The 14,249-nt window shown below is 37.7% G+C and overlaps 1 protein-coding gene and 1 pseudogene across 6 annotated transcripts in view; both read right to left on the bottom strand.

The window, feature by feature from the left end:
• APP (amyloid beta precursor protein) overlaps nucleotides 1-14,249 on the bottom strand; it is a 244,591-nt gene that overhangs the window by 41,056 nt on the left and 189,286 nt on the right. The gene's annotated exons all lie outside the window — the stretch shown is intronic.
• LOC141568044 (U6 spliceosomal RNA) lies at nucleotides 6,558-6,655 on the bottom strand (annotated as a pseudogene).

Genomic DNA, 14,249 nt, shown 5'->3' with positions numbered 1-14,249 from the left:
GGATACCAGTGTCAACTCTTAAGCTCAGCAAGGAAGTGGAAAGACCTCAGTTTCAAACACCTTGGAAACAAAGAGGTTATGTCATATCCAATTTAAGAAGCCAGAAGCTGAGGTGTCCCTGGAAGCAAAATGCATGACTAATGCCTGGCTGGTTTAAGGTTTTACTAACTCCAGGGTGATGACAACAACTACTGTCTCTAATGCCAGAAGTGAGTCTTCTGTCATACCTACATCCAGCAACTCAAGGGGCTTAAGTTGTGACAGTGGAATCATCTATAAAATCCAGCACATCCATTTCACTTTAGGGCTTTAAGATTTGAAAGTTGGTCTTAATAAAACAATTGTCCAGTAGCCTAAGAGTATAGATAAATTATTAAAAAGACAAATTTTAAAAATCCACCAAATCTTTCCACGTCAAGTATATGCTTTATATACCAAAAATGTCTTATGACTGAAGTTCATAAGAGCAGAGTGAAAGCTGCTGAAGCGAGACCTGATTTCAATGACTTATGGTGCATAAGTAGGAAAAACACCTTACATGGCTTCCTCTGACTTTCTCATGATAAAGAACCCATGTAAACTAAATAGATGGTTGTTTTGGAATACCGAAGAGAGGGTACATTGGATCTATCCAAAAGCACGATGGAGCCAACTGTTACGGACACCCCTACCAATACATATGTTGAAGCCCTAACCCCGTATGTGACTGTATTTGGAGACACGACCTTTAAGGAGGTCATTCAAGTTAAATGAAGTCATAAGGATGGGGCACTAATCCAATAGGACTGAAGCTAAAGACACAACAGAACTCTAACTCAGGCAGAGAAAAGGCCACGTGAGGACACAGTAAGAAGGTGGCCGTCTGCAAGCCAAGGAGAGAGGCCCAAACCTGTGAAGACCTTCATCCTGGACTTCCGGCCTCCAGAACTGTGAGAAAAACAATGTTTCTGTTGCTTAAGCCACCCGACCTGTGGTATTTTGTCATGGCAGCCCAGGCTAAGACACCCATCTCGTCATACCCAGACAAAAGGAAGAGCAAAGGTCAGAAGAGCTTTTCTGAAGGATTTTTGTTTTTCTTCTTTTTTTTTTTTTGGCTTTTTTGGGTTTTTTTTTTTAAAGGAGATAATTGAAGATGAGAAAAGGAGCGTAAATTACTGATGGGTCTGTAGGAATGTGCAGGGAAGTTCATGTACCGCCCCTTTCACAGAAATTACAAGGAAATGATCTATTTCAGTGAGGTTTAAAAGTGTGCTGGACCTTTGAGGCTTTTCACTTTCTTTATATTTTATGGCCATTTGCCATGAAAGTCCTCACACGCCCTTCTCTGCTCCCTTCCTTCACTAGGCAGAAAGAAAACTCAAAATGACAGTTTCCCCATGTCTGGGACATTTCCAGTTATGTGGGCTATTCGTTTTGGGGAAATAAAAAAGGAGATGATATGTGATTTCTGTGCCAAGTCACTACATAAGACAGTTTCAGAAGCAGAGGAATATAATTTGCTTTCCTGTAAAACCCATAAAATATGTATACTATTGCTTAACAGAATGAGTTTCCTCCCAAATCTGGCACCTGGCGTTGGCACTTAGCATGCCTTTCCTTGTAAATTTTTTGGTCAATTCTCTAAGAAGACACATGCTTCCTGAGCTAACATTAGGCTCTGTGACAGTGCTCTAAGAGTAAGCTTTTACTGTTTGTCATTTATAAGGCTGACAATCCCAGGCGTATTTTGTCCATTTTCCCTTTCAGCCCTTATTAAAGTAGTATCACTTTGGAACGGAAGAGAGCCTAAATGGATAATTTCTTTAAGTGAAATTCCAGTATTAATAATACAAAGTGAAGAATCTAAAGAGGGAGGAAAAGATTTTGGTAAATAGAGTAGCAAATTTACAATTGCTGAAAAAGCCAGTAAAATAGCAAATGGGGAAAATGTTAGGAAGGATGGCATTTTCTGATGGAAGCCTGCCCTGTACTTGTATTATTCATTCCTTTAAATATAGTTAATCAAAGTTAATAAGCAGTTTATGCCAATCCCTTTTCATAGCTAGTAAGTCTTAACTTGGATAAATAAAATATAGCCATCAACTGTCACACCTAAATACATTCTCCATGTAGTTGAACTTCAAGGTTAATAATGCTTCACTACAGTATTTTCTATAATCACAGCTTTGGTAATAAGCACCACTAGAAACCACCTGGCTAATTTACCAGGATATGTTCATTTTCAATGACAATGACTGCCATTCTTCTTTGATCAAGGCCAACATTAAACATTATATAATCTAAGTCTGTAAGAATCCTTGAATTTTTGCAACTTTGGGTAATCATAAGTTTTAAAACTTCTGAATATTGAAGAAGCACATGAAGAGATAAGGAAAATGCAGATTTCCGTATGTCTGAGCTGGGGCCCAGGAATCTGTATTTTTAATAAGAACTTCTCCAAATGATTGTGCTTCACCTGGCCCCAAGAACACACTGAAAAACAAAGAATGGCTTCCAGAACAACAATGTCCACAGGGAGTTCTTTTTCCCTAGAATTTCAGAGGACTTCTCAGGGGCCTTTCACACCCAAGGGCTTAATGCAACCAAACCAAACACGTAAACAAACGCCAGATACTCTTCTCTGTCTATTGCCTGATGGCACAACACTGCAGAGAGCACAGAAGGCAGTGAAGAAGGCTCAAGGTATGACTGGAGTCAATTAAGTTCATCCCACCAGCCTCCCGTTAGTGGATTCTAAGGACCTAAAGCCCATATTAACATGACCTTACAGAAAACTAAAATATATTCAGCCTCCCACAATTCTGCTTTAATGACCCCCCCTTTTTTTTTAAAGAAAAAGCATGAAAAGAAAAGCATCTTCACACTCAAGTATTTGAAGACCTGCTTCAATTTCTGAAGGAGTTTGGCAAGCCGTGTTGACCATTTTGATAGCACATTCACAGTCTCTGATTCTGATCAAGCCACGTCATCACCCAGAATCTGTAATGTGAAAGCGGAGAGGTCTGATTCTGTTTTCCTGCTTCCTTGAAGAGGTGTTGGCAGCAGCGTGATGCAGGTCCATAATGAGTGAAGGAAAGGACCCACTCCTTCATTTCACATCAAAGAGATCTAGGAAGCACAGTCTCTCTTATATTTTCCTATAATACTTCACTTAAACATGGATGCCACGTTAATCAACAGACTATTTAGGCCTTTTTTTTGGGGGGGTAGGGAGATAACTGTTTTCATATATCCACAGAAACTCTCACCTTAATGTCTCTTCTTATACCTGAAGGAAGTCCTTCAGGTGTAAGAAGTCTCCTCCTTTAAGATGGGAAAGGCACTCAAAGTGTCGAGAAATTGGTTTTCTGCCAAAAGGAATCGGAGACATAACCTATGAACTCTAAATACATTCTGGCAGGGCCTACAGCTGGATTAAAAAGATACTTCCCATAGCCCCCACCTACTCCTACTATTCTTGAAACAGTTTTTTCCCGTTTTTCTCCTAATAACGGACATTGCCAACAGCAATTTGGAGACGGTTCAAATTTTATTCTTAGCAGACATTTAAGGGGCTATTTCTATTAATGTCACTATCCTCAAAACACTTCAGTTTGGTTGGCTTGCTCCAAATGTTCCTTCTCGGTATTAAACAAAAATTGCTAAGAACTTCTAGAACTTGTTTTTTACTGAAATTAAGTCACGTAATAAATGTGGGGGGGAGGGGAGGAGGACAGCAATAGTGTATTGCTGGGAAGTACATCCTCCCCTTTCACCACAATTACAGAGACATTGAGAGGTCTAGGGTTATGGTAGAGTGTAAAATCTTTGAAAAAGAAAACAGATGGGCTAACACTTTCACCAGTTACTTAGCTCTGGCGGCTAAGACCGCTTCCACCCAAGTTTCTTGAAATGTTGCATTTCCAGCAATAACCCCAAACTGAGGGAAATATAAACTAAAGAGGAGGCTGAGGAGGGGAAGCTCAGCCTGATGTGCATCATTCATCCTTTCTTTATAGTTATTTTAAAGGTAGTAAAATGCTTATCAAAAAAATATAAACTGTAGTGAGTATCAAGTGACAAGCAGAGGTGCCTTGCTCCACAGGTGTGCCAGTATATCCAAAGGAAGATGGTGCTAAATTATAAAAGACTGCCCATTTCAATTTATCAGGTAGAGCCAAATAGTCCCATATGACGGTTATACCCACATACTGATCAGTACTTTCTGAAAGTTCCTTTTCACTTAGTCTTATCATAACAGAGTATGACACATTTTAAAAAAATACCAATTGGATAGTTTAAAAAAATATGTTTTGACTTGTACTATTTAATCACGAGAAGTTGTGCATGTTTTCATCTATGACTGCAACAATTATGTCTCTTTTGAGTGAATTGGAGCTGTTGCATTTTATAAATTAATTGAATACAACAATTTATTTAGGTTTGCACCTTAAACGTTTTTTTGTGTGTGTGGCATATGGTTTTTATCATGTGGATTTAGAACATAACTGTAGCGGTAAATCTAATTGGCTTATTGGGGTGCTAGAATAGATCCTCACCTTAACGTTTCATAAGTTAAATTCACTCTAAATCAGTAATTCTTAAAGTTATCAGAGTCACCTGGACAGCTTGTTAAAAGAGGTTGCTGAGACCCTACCCCAATGTTGCTAATTCAGGTGGCCAAGGGTGGGACCAGACAATTTCTAACAAGTTCACAGGAGATGGTGATAATGCTGGGCCAAGGAGAACCATTGCTCTAAGGGAAGAATTCCTTGAAGAAAGGTATTTGTAGTGACTTATACCTAATAATTTGTTTCAGGAGAAACAAATGCACACGAGATTTAAGTTATACTCTCAAGAGTTTATAATTTATTCTGTGGCAATTAGTTGACATGCACATAATGAAGTGACAGTACACATGTGTAACGTATAAAACACATGATCAGAGGGCAGATGCTTTGTGCTAATCAAAGATTTAAAGCAGGGTGGATTAAATTGTAAGTTGAGGTTTAGAAGTCTGATATATCTCAATAGGCCAAGACGGGGCATGGGCATTGTAGATAGACAGAACAACAAACATGAATGTATCTAGGGCTATGGATAAAATATCAGCTTTCCTAGAAAAGTCAGGCTCATGAAGAACAACAAAAGGAGCAACTGTCTGTCCAGGGTTATTTTGAGGGTCAAATGAGTCTTAAAAAAAAAAAAGAAAGAAATAAAATCAGTCATCAAAAAGAAAACAATTGAATAATAATATAAACTTAGAAAAAATAACCACAAAATCTTTCATTACATTCTTTTGATTTCCTCTTTTATTCCCTTTCCTAAATACAGTTGAGCGGCAACAAATGAACTGCGCCTCTGAATCATGAAAATGGCTCCCCATCCTGACTTGGGAGACGATTTAATGACGTGTATGATTTGATGGGCTTCAGCCATTGACATCCACAGAGGTAAGCCTTTCACGTCTGATCCCTCGAAAACGGTGAAGACCTGGCTGAGGATTAGAACCTTATGCTTTCAGAGAAATCTCTGCTTGTCCCACACAGGAAAATGTAACAGCAATAATCATATAGAAGGCATATTGCTGTCATTTGATTTCTAAGAAAATATAGAATGTAAATGTAACACGAAGATCTTGCAAAATGCCCAGTGTAGCTGATAGTTACATCCTTCGTAAACACCTTCAAGCTGACTTAAGGATTCAAGGGAGTTGAGTCTTTGAGATTATTAAGGCTAAACGAGGGACATTTCTTGTACCCATAACATTTTCAAAGAAACGATGCTGAAGCTAAATAAATAGCTTCCAAAAACCCAGTCTTGTTTAACTTCACATCAGCAGTAATATAGAACAGGAGCCGCTGAACACAGAGGCATCAGAACAGATGCAGTGTTTAGTCTTCTTAACCAGATGTATGACCTTGGGCACATCACCGTCGCTTTGTGCCTACGAAATGACATGGCCTGAAACAGTCGGAACTAAGGTTGTTCCTTCTCCAGTAATCTTCAGTAAGTGATGGTGGAAGTTAAGGAATGGTTGTCAGATGACACTATCCAATATCAAGAGACGTGGCAGTCAACATTCCTCAACTTAATGAATGCAGCCCCTCTCTCAAATGTGTTTATCCAACATCTCCTCAAGCAGATTCTAAGTTATTTGAATAGGAAAGACTACTATACCTGCAATATATCTGGCAATGAGCACAGAATCTGCAATATGGGAGGCATTTAAGAAATAGTTACTGAAGATTCACTGTCCTTGGTTAATTCTTGGATCCCCTTGCTATTCACAATGGCAAATGATAGGAATATACTACTTTCCTTTTATTTAGGTAAACTAAATACACCTATTTTAACCATGTCTAAGTGTACAGTTCACTGGCATTAAGTACATTCCCAATATTACGCAACCATTACCACCATCTATTTCGAGAACTTTTCTTATTTCCCAAATTGAAACTCTGTACCCAATAAACACACGAATTCCCTATTCCCTCCCGACCCCAGGCCATGACAATCACCATTCTACTTTCTCTCTCTATGGAGTTATTACTCTAGATACTTCACATAATTGGAATAAAAATTATGGATGCTTCATGAATTGGCATCTCATACTTGTGCAGGAGACCTGTTAATCTTTCCTGTATCATTTCAATTGTAGTATATGTGCTGCCACTTTTGAGACCCACGAGTTCCCCCTTACAAATTATTAGATTGGTGACTAAGAACTAAGGCATTTACTTAGTGATATCTTAGGGGCAATGATAAACTTAGTTTTCTATTTATTTGACAAAAGCTATTCGACATTAGAAAACAATACCAATTTAAAATTATAACTATTAACTGTAACTATTAACAAAATTCCACATATAAAAATTTTAGAAAACTGCTTATTGGTATCATTTGGAAACTCGTAAATAGCAAGAAGCATATATGATTTTGCTAATCATTAGGCAAAAAAAAGTTTTAATGGAATAAAGAAAGTTCACATAATGAATGATTAATGCTTCAAGTTCAGCCAAATATATGACATTTTTCTTACAGTGTATGTCACATCAAAAAGGTTATGTTTGGCAACTTTCCTTTATATCAAATATATTGACCATTCATTTGAGAGGAAACTTATTTTAATTCTTTCAAGGTTCAGTCGTCATTAACAAAATGAAGACAGATATTTGCAAAAGAATAATTTAGAATTTCAAAGAGCAATCTCTCTTTCCACCTCCCCACTCTCTCTGCCCAAAACCTAGAATATGAAATTTGGTTTGCTTCTAGAGTTTCCTAAATAAAAACAGTACACAATGCTAATAAATATAATCATATTAATAGGATATGTTCCCTTTTACACTCCCAGCTCTCCACTGCTCATGCCCCAGAACGTTCCTTCATAACTTGGCAAAGCTTCAGAAGCTACCACCTCAGAGTTTCGCTTCACTATTATCGCCTCGGAAAGAGAAAAAAATGAAGAGTTAGCCAAGGCCAGACAAGCTATTTCTTCTGAGAGGTATAAAACTGCCCCTTCTTCCTTCTTTAAGATGACAATGTTATCTCTACTGGCCTTAGGAGCAGCTTTATCAAGTTCAATGTCAATGACGAAAATGAACACATAGTTCCTCTCTTTGCTCTCAAGGGTTAGGCAGACTCATCTAAATGCCACCCAAACCAAAAGTAAAGATAGAGACATGCACAAGACAATACAAGGAGTCATCGTTTGCTGCTTCAAAGGTATAAGATTGAACTCATGCGTGCATGAGCACATGTAAATGAATGTGTATAAAAAAATTAAAACACATTAAATACGCTATTTTAAATCCACTGTCTTAGGTCAATGATCTGTTAACAGAAATTGAAATTAAGTAACACCCTGGTCTTGGCCCTTTAACCATCTGTTTCTCGCTTCAAGTCCAAAGGACTCCTTCTGAGCAGTGTTTTGATTTATATCGATTCAACATTCCTTTGGACATATGCCTCATCATTTGGAATAGGTTAACAGACTTGATTACCTATTTTTGATAGGTATTATACCGACCTGTCTATGACTTACTTCTTTACATAACCCATAGTATATATGATAGGAGAGCAGTTAACAAAGAGTAACAGGGCTTACTTGGGGGAATACATTGCAAAATTTGTTTCTGAGTTGAACAGAAAGATGCAAATTAGCATTCGTTTCCAAACTGTCTCACATGCAAACACATTCATATCATTCCCAGTTAGTCCTTGTGGAAATATATTTCACAATTAATTTCAATCTGAATGCACCTCTTTATTAAGGGTGGCAAATACTATTAGAATTTTTAGTCTCCTCTTTTAAAATATGAACCCTGAAGGCAGCTGCTTGGGGAAAAAAATAACCAGCTCTTGTTCCAGTCTAAAATCATTGGTTGTTCCCAAGACTCTACCAAAATAAAATCAGGACACATCTGCTGCAGGGTTCCACGCCAGGAAGCAGTCTAGCAAGCCACCACGGTGGTCTGACTTCACTCCCCAATCATTTTAGTTAGGATTTCGATTCAAATTACAGGGCCATACATAAAAGCTGGACCGTTAATAAAAAATAAAAAAAATCTAGAACCGCAATGAATCATCATAGAAGTCGGCAGATCTTGGTGTGGGAGGCACTGCCTCAGCCTTCACCCATTTGGCAGAGATGCACACACACACACACATACACACATATATACAAATAAGAGAATGGCATGAAAACAGAAAAAAAAAACTACTGATGTGTCACAGTCATGATTTAAGGAAAAGCTCACAAAGAAATTTGTTGGCATCGCATCACAATTTAGAGTAAAAGGTTGACAGTATGCTAAATCAATTTTTCCTGCTCCTTCTAAACATTCACTCTCCTAAGCGGGGTCAAATGGAATCATCTCATCGTGGATATCCATTCAAATAGTTAATATTTTTAAAATGTCATTTTTAAAATTACGATATCAATGCCCCCCAAAATATGTCATAATATATTTTCCTATTCTGAAGATTAAAATGCTTATATGTAGTTTCACTTGACAATCTATTTTCATTTATAAAATGAGGGGTTCTATAGAACCATAAAAGACCCTGAATAGCCACTGCAATCTTGAGAAATAAGAACAAAGTGAGAGGTATCACGCAACTTGATACCAAGCTATACTGTAAGGCTGTAGTAATGAAAACAGCATGGTACTAGCATAAAAACAGACACATAGATCAATGGAACAGAACAGAGCCCAGAAGTAAACTCATGCATCTATATGGTCAATTAATTTACAACAAAGGAGACAAGAATATACGGTGTGTGTGTGGAGGGGTGGGGGGAGAAGGGGCAGGACAATCTCTTTGATAAATGATATAGAGAAAACTGGAGAGTTACATGCAAAAGAATGAAACTGTACCACTATCTTGCACAATACATAAAAATTGACTCAAAATGGATTGAAGACTTAAATGTAAGGCTTAACAATACCATAAAAGAAAATATAGGTGGTAAGCTTCTTGACATAGGTCTTGGTGATGATTTTTAGGATCTGACTTCAAAAGCAAAGCCAACAAAAGCAAAAATAAACAAATGAAACCACAACAAATGAAAAAGCTGCACAGCCAAGGAAACCCTCAACAAAATGGAAAGAGTGAATGGGAAAAAATATTTGCAAACCATATATGTGTCTGACAGGGGGCTAATATCCAAAATATATAAAGAATTCATACAACTCAATAGCAAAAAAAAACAAACAATCTGATTAAAAAATGGGAAGAAGATCTGAATAAACATTTTCCCAAAGAAGACATAGTGAGCGCCAACATGCACATGAGAGAATGCTCAACATCACTAATCATCAGGGAAATGCAAATCAAAATCACAAGGAACAAGTGCTGGCGAGGATGTGGAGAAAAGGGAACCTTGTGCATTGTGGGTGAGATTGCAGATTGGTACTGCCACTATGGAAAACAGTACAGAGGTTCCTCAAAAAATTAAAAATAGAACTAACATATGTTCTGTCAATTCCACTTCTGGGTAATTAGCTGAAGAAAAGGAAAACCCTAATTCCAAAAGATACCCCATGGTCCTTGCAGCATTATTTACAATAGCCATGATATCAAAACATTCTAAGTGTCCACTGATGGATAAATGGATAAAGAAAGATGTCATACATACACACTGGAATACTACTCAGCCAAAAAAAGAAAATATGCAATCTTGCCATTTGTGATTTTGTGGATGGGCTTTGAGGGTATTGTGCTAAGTAAATTAAACAAGTCAGACAGAGAAAGACAAACACCTTTTGATCTTACATGTTGAATCTAAAAAGCAAAAACAAACAAAAATCATGCTCACGGATACAGAGAACACAATGGTGGTTGTCTGATAGGGAGAGTGGGCAAAATAGGTGAAAGGGGTTAGAAGGTACAAACTTCCAGCTATAAACTAAATAACTCATGGGGATGTACTGTACATCATGGTGACTATAATTAATAGTACCGTACTGCATATTTGACAGTTGCTAAGAGAGGCGATCTTAACAAGATTGACTCATAACAAGAAAAGAAATTGAATGTATGATGATGGCTGTTAACTAGACTTATTGTGGTAATCATTTCAGAATGTATACAAACATTGAATCACTACGTTGTATATGAACCTAATATACTGGCATATGTCAATTATACCTTAATTTAAAAAGATAAATGAACTGAGTGGTTCTATTTTGGAAGAGTTAACTGTCTTACTAAGAAGGGGACAAAGATACGAATTTAGAGGTAGGCAGATAAACACTGGTCATACCTGTAACTCAGGTAACAATACTGTGGAAAATATGGAAAGGAGCACTGAGACTACTGTAAAACCAAAGGAGAAACACATCTTTGGTAATGTACGACACAAATATATGTTCTTGTTTCCAAACACTTATATCAGCTGTAAAATAAACAATCTACATATATTTAAAAGTAATTTCTTAAGAAAAACAGAAGAACAGAATAAGTTAAAAACTCTCTCTCACTCCACTTTTATGACTTCTTTTCCTCTTCATGCCATTCCTTGACTAACAATTATGCATAAGGATGCTTAAAACTCTGAGCAGCAATGAATGTTCCATTTTGTTGGTCTGGCAAGTGCTGTAAATATTCTATTTTAAACCTAGACTACTTTGAATTCATTAAATCCCCAAATCAATAGGTTTATTAGGAACAGAGAATGGAAACACTGTCTTTGAAATCAGCATGCTGTGTTTTCCCCAAAGAGTAAGAATATTTTATCAAGAGGCCACAGTCAGACTGTAATAAGAAATTATAAGTATTCTTTCATTAGCATGAGTTTCTTGATCTCCTGCCACATGATTTCAATCCGACCCCATTGAACATGGATTTGTTCTGCAAGAGATCCTTCCAACATCTGGTCTATAGTAATTCATATTTTTATAAATTTTGAATGCTAAAGGAAAAAAAACAGGGTAGGAAACAATTATGCCTTCCTTCCCCATTTCCTTCCTACAGCCTTTCTCATAAATTGGTCATCACGGCAGTCTGTGAAACAGCAGCCTTCTCTGAATTGCGAGTTACAGTATTTTTAGCCTTGAGGTAGCTTCAAAATGAAGCACTCTGATAAATAACCTCAGTGCCAATAGAAAGAGTAGAAAACAATCCTTTTAGCATAGATTTAAGGAAGATTACCAAGGGCAAAAAATCCAATCATTTTGAAATAGCAATTTCATAAAGCAAAGGTTGAGTTGAACAATGGGAGAAAGGAGGGGATCCTGCCTTTTTGAAGGGTTAAAAGATGATTAAAACAGAACATGGACATTGAAGGAGGCATATTTTCCTTAAAATAATGTTTCTATCATTTGCTGAATAAAAAAAGTAAAGTCCTAAACAGCTATTTTAAAGGAATAAGGGGATTTTCCCCCCTCTACAAAGAATGCCTTAAGCCTTTCTTTGCAAGAAAACTTCATAATTTGCACGCAAATAACTTTCTTTTAAAAAGGAAAACATTAAATAATAAACAACTGTGCCTGGGAACTTGCACATACTAATTCAAACTGAACTGAAACATTATTATAAAATAATAAAAGGCAAGCTTTTATAAAATGACTAACATGGCAGTTTTGATAATTCACACTTATTAGTGATGCACATTGAATAAATAGCCGTAGACTGTGGTTGACAAGACAGTCAAACCAGACAACATACTTAATAATTCATTGTCAAAATATGTGATGGGCAGAAAACCAAATAGTGTCATGGATATGATATAGAAAAATGTTATAAAATGTCACTAATTACCGTCTTTAGAACTCTGCTTTAGTCTTTATTTTGATAGCTGTACCAATTGCACCCATTTTGTCAACTGGATTAACTACAGCTTTAGAGAAAGCTGCGTCCCACGAAAAAAATTTGTTTTGTGCAATGCTACACTGGGTGCTAAAGAAGGAGCTCAGGGAGGGTCTTCTGGGTTATGAAGGAGTCAACTGATCAACCTAAGTTAAGGAGCATCTACCTTGCAGCCTGGGACGTTGCACTTCAACCCTGTCTGATGACTGATATCTATAAAGTATCAGGTCCTCTGCTGAACCCAAGGACACAAATAAGCACTCACAGGATGGGGGCGAGGGGGGACGATTGGTGGACACATAAAAAAAAGCCAATTAAGTACCAAGTAGCGTGAGGTATTAGAGGTGGATACATAGTGCTTTACACACTGAACTGAAACATTATTATACAATAATAAAAGGTTAAAGAGGTTAAGGAGAAGAAAATTCTACCTGAGAGAGAAGAATAGGTAGCAGAGGGAGCATGAATTTTGGATTTGTGCAGAGTTTGGCTCCAATTCACTTCCATCACTTTACTATCTATTAAGGGCAAGTTAGTGACTTCTCCCTAAGGTTACATTTCTTCAACTGTAGACTGGGGGTGCTATAGCTGAATTCACCAGTATTGTTGCTAGCTCATGTTTGTGTCTGTGTGAATTACAAGAAAACCTCGCTTCAAGTGGACACGGCCCAGCACCAGAGGGCTTGATTCTGTGAATGGGTTGTAGAATGAATGTCAACCCACATTTCCCCCTCCAAACCACCTGCCGCATCTATACGCAGTGGCCCGGGACCTCAAGGGTGAAGTTTCATAAAGATCTTGGACCATCAACATCATCAGTAATAGATACTCATTACTTTGCTATATGGCTGTCACTCAAATGGCAGCTCTTCTCTCTCATTGTTTGTGTAAATTAGTCCAGATTTATAGGAGCATGGACGTTTCAGTTGAGTACTGAAGGATGCCACTTTTTGAGCAAGGAAGACCTACAGGCAGGTTTTATTTGTATTTTAGCAGGGAACTCAGGCAGCTCTGAAGAGGAAGTATTTGGGTGTGAGGGGACCATGGTGAGAAAAGAGGCAGGATGACTAGAGTTGGGAGTCTAGTGCAACTCATGAAGGAGGGTTATGGGTCTGAGCTGAAGCAGTGGATGTACAGAGTAGCGATTCCACGCGAATACAAGTGGTAGTGTGCAGGATTTGAGATTGACAAGAAATCATGGAGGAGGGGGAGGAAGTGATCACAGATAAGCATAGGACACTGGCAGAACCCAAAACCGAGATTGTACAATGAGTCAATTTCAAGAGGAACAAAAAAGGTCTTTAGACATATTGACTGGAGTTGGAGAAATGTATGAAAAAACAGTGGAACATGTCACTCAGACTCAGGAGACAGGCTGTTGTTAGACCTATGGATTTGGCATTTACTGGAGTTAACAGTAAAGTAGCACAAACATAGAATTCTACAAGAAAGCACAACGGGTGACAAGGCAGGGCCAGGATTCACTGGCGTGATGAATCCTGTGCTCTAGTCAGTTACACTTTACTGTTCTCACACATTTGATGCCAATCCCCACTCTTGCTCTTCCTTCTTCCTAATGTGACTAGCTGGCTGCTGCTTCATTTTCATCCATAACAGAGGATTCTACCCTAAGAGGAGCATAAATTAACTGAAGCAGATATACCTGCATCACTGAAGATACTGGCAGTTCCTCAGGTTGGTGAAAAGCCTTCATCTCAAGAGCACCTGTTACTCTCATTTAATTAAAAACTACTGTAGTTCTCTCCAGATGTTTTACTGCATTAAATACACCCTAATTGCCCACATTTACTGGCACAAATGTTGATTTAAAAGGCATGCATTTGTAGGTACTTTCGGATCTTGTCCTTTGGCCAGAGGTTGTTTTTCTTATTTACACTAAACTGACTCCAAATTTAAAGTTTGATTATATACAAAAAGGGAGGTAAGTGCACATCAGA

Source organism: Rhinolophus sinicus, linkage group LG01 (genome assembly GCF_036562045.2).
Source record: "Rhinolophus sinicus isolate RSC01 linkage group LG01, ASM3656204v1, whole genome shotgun sequence".
NCBI classification, from domain to species: domain Eukaryota; kingdom Metazoa; phylum Chordata; class Mammalia; order Chiroptera; family Rhinolophidae; genus Rhinolophus; species Rhinolophus sinicus.
The sequence above is the reverse complement of the archived record's forward strand: the minus strand, read 5'-3'. Positions and strand labels throughout refer to the sequence as shown.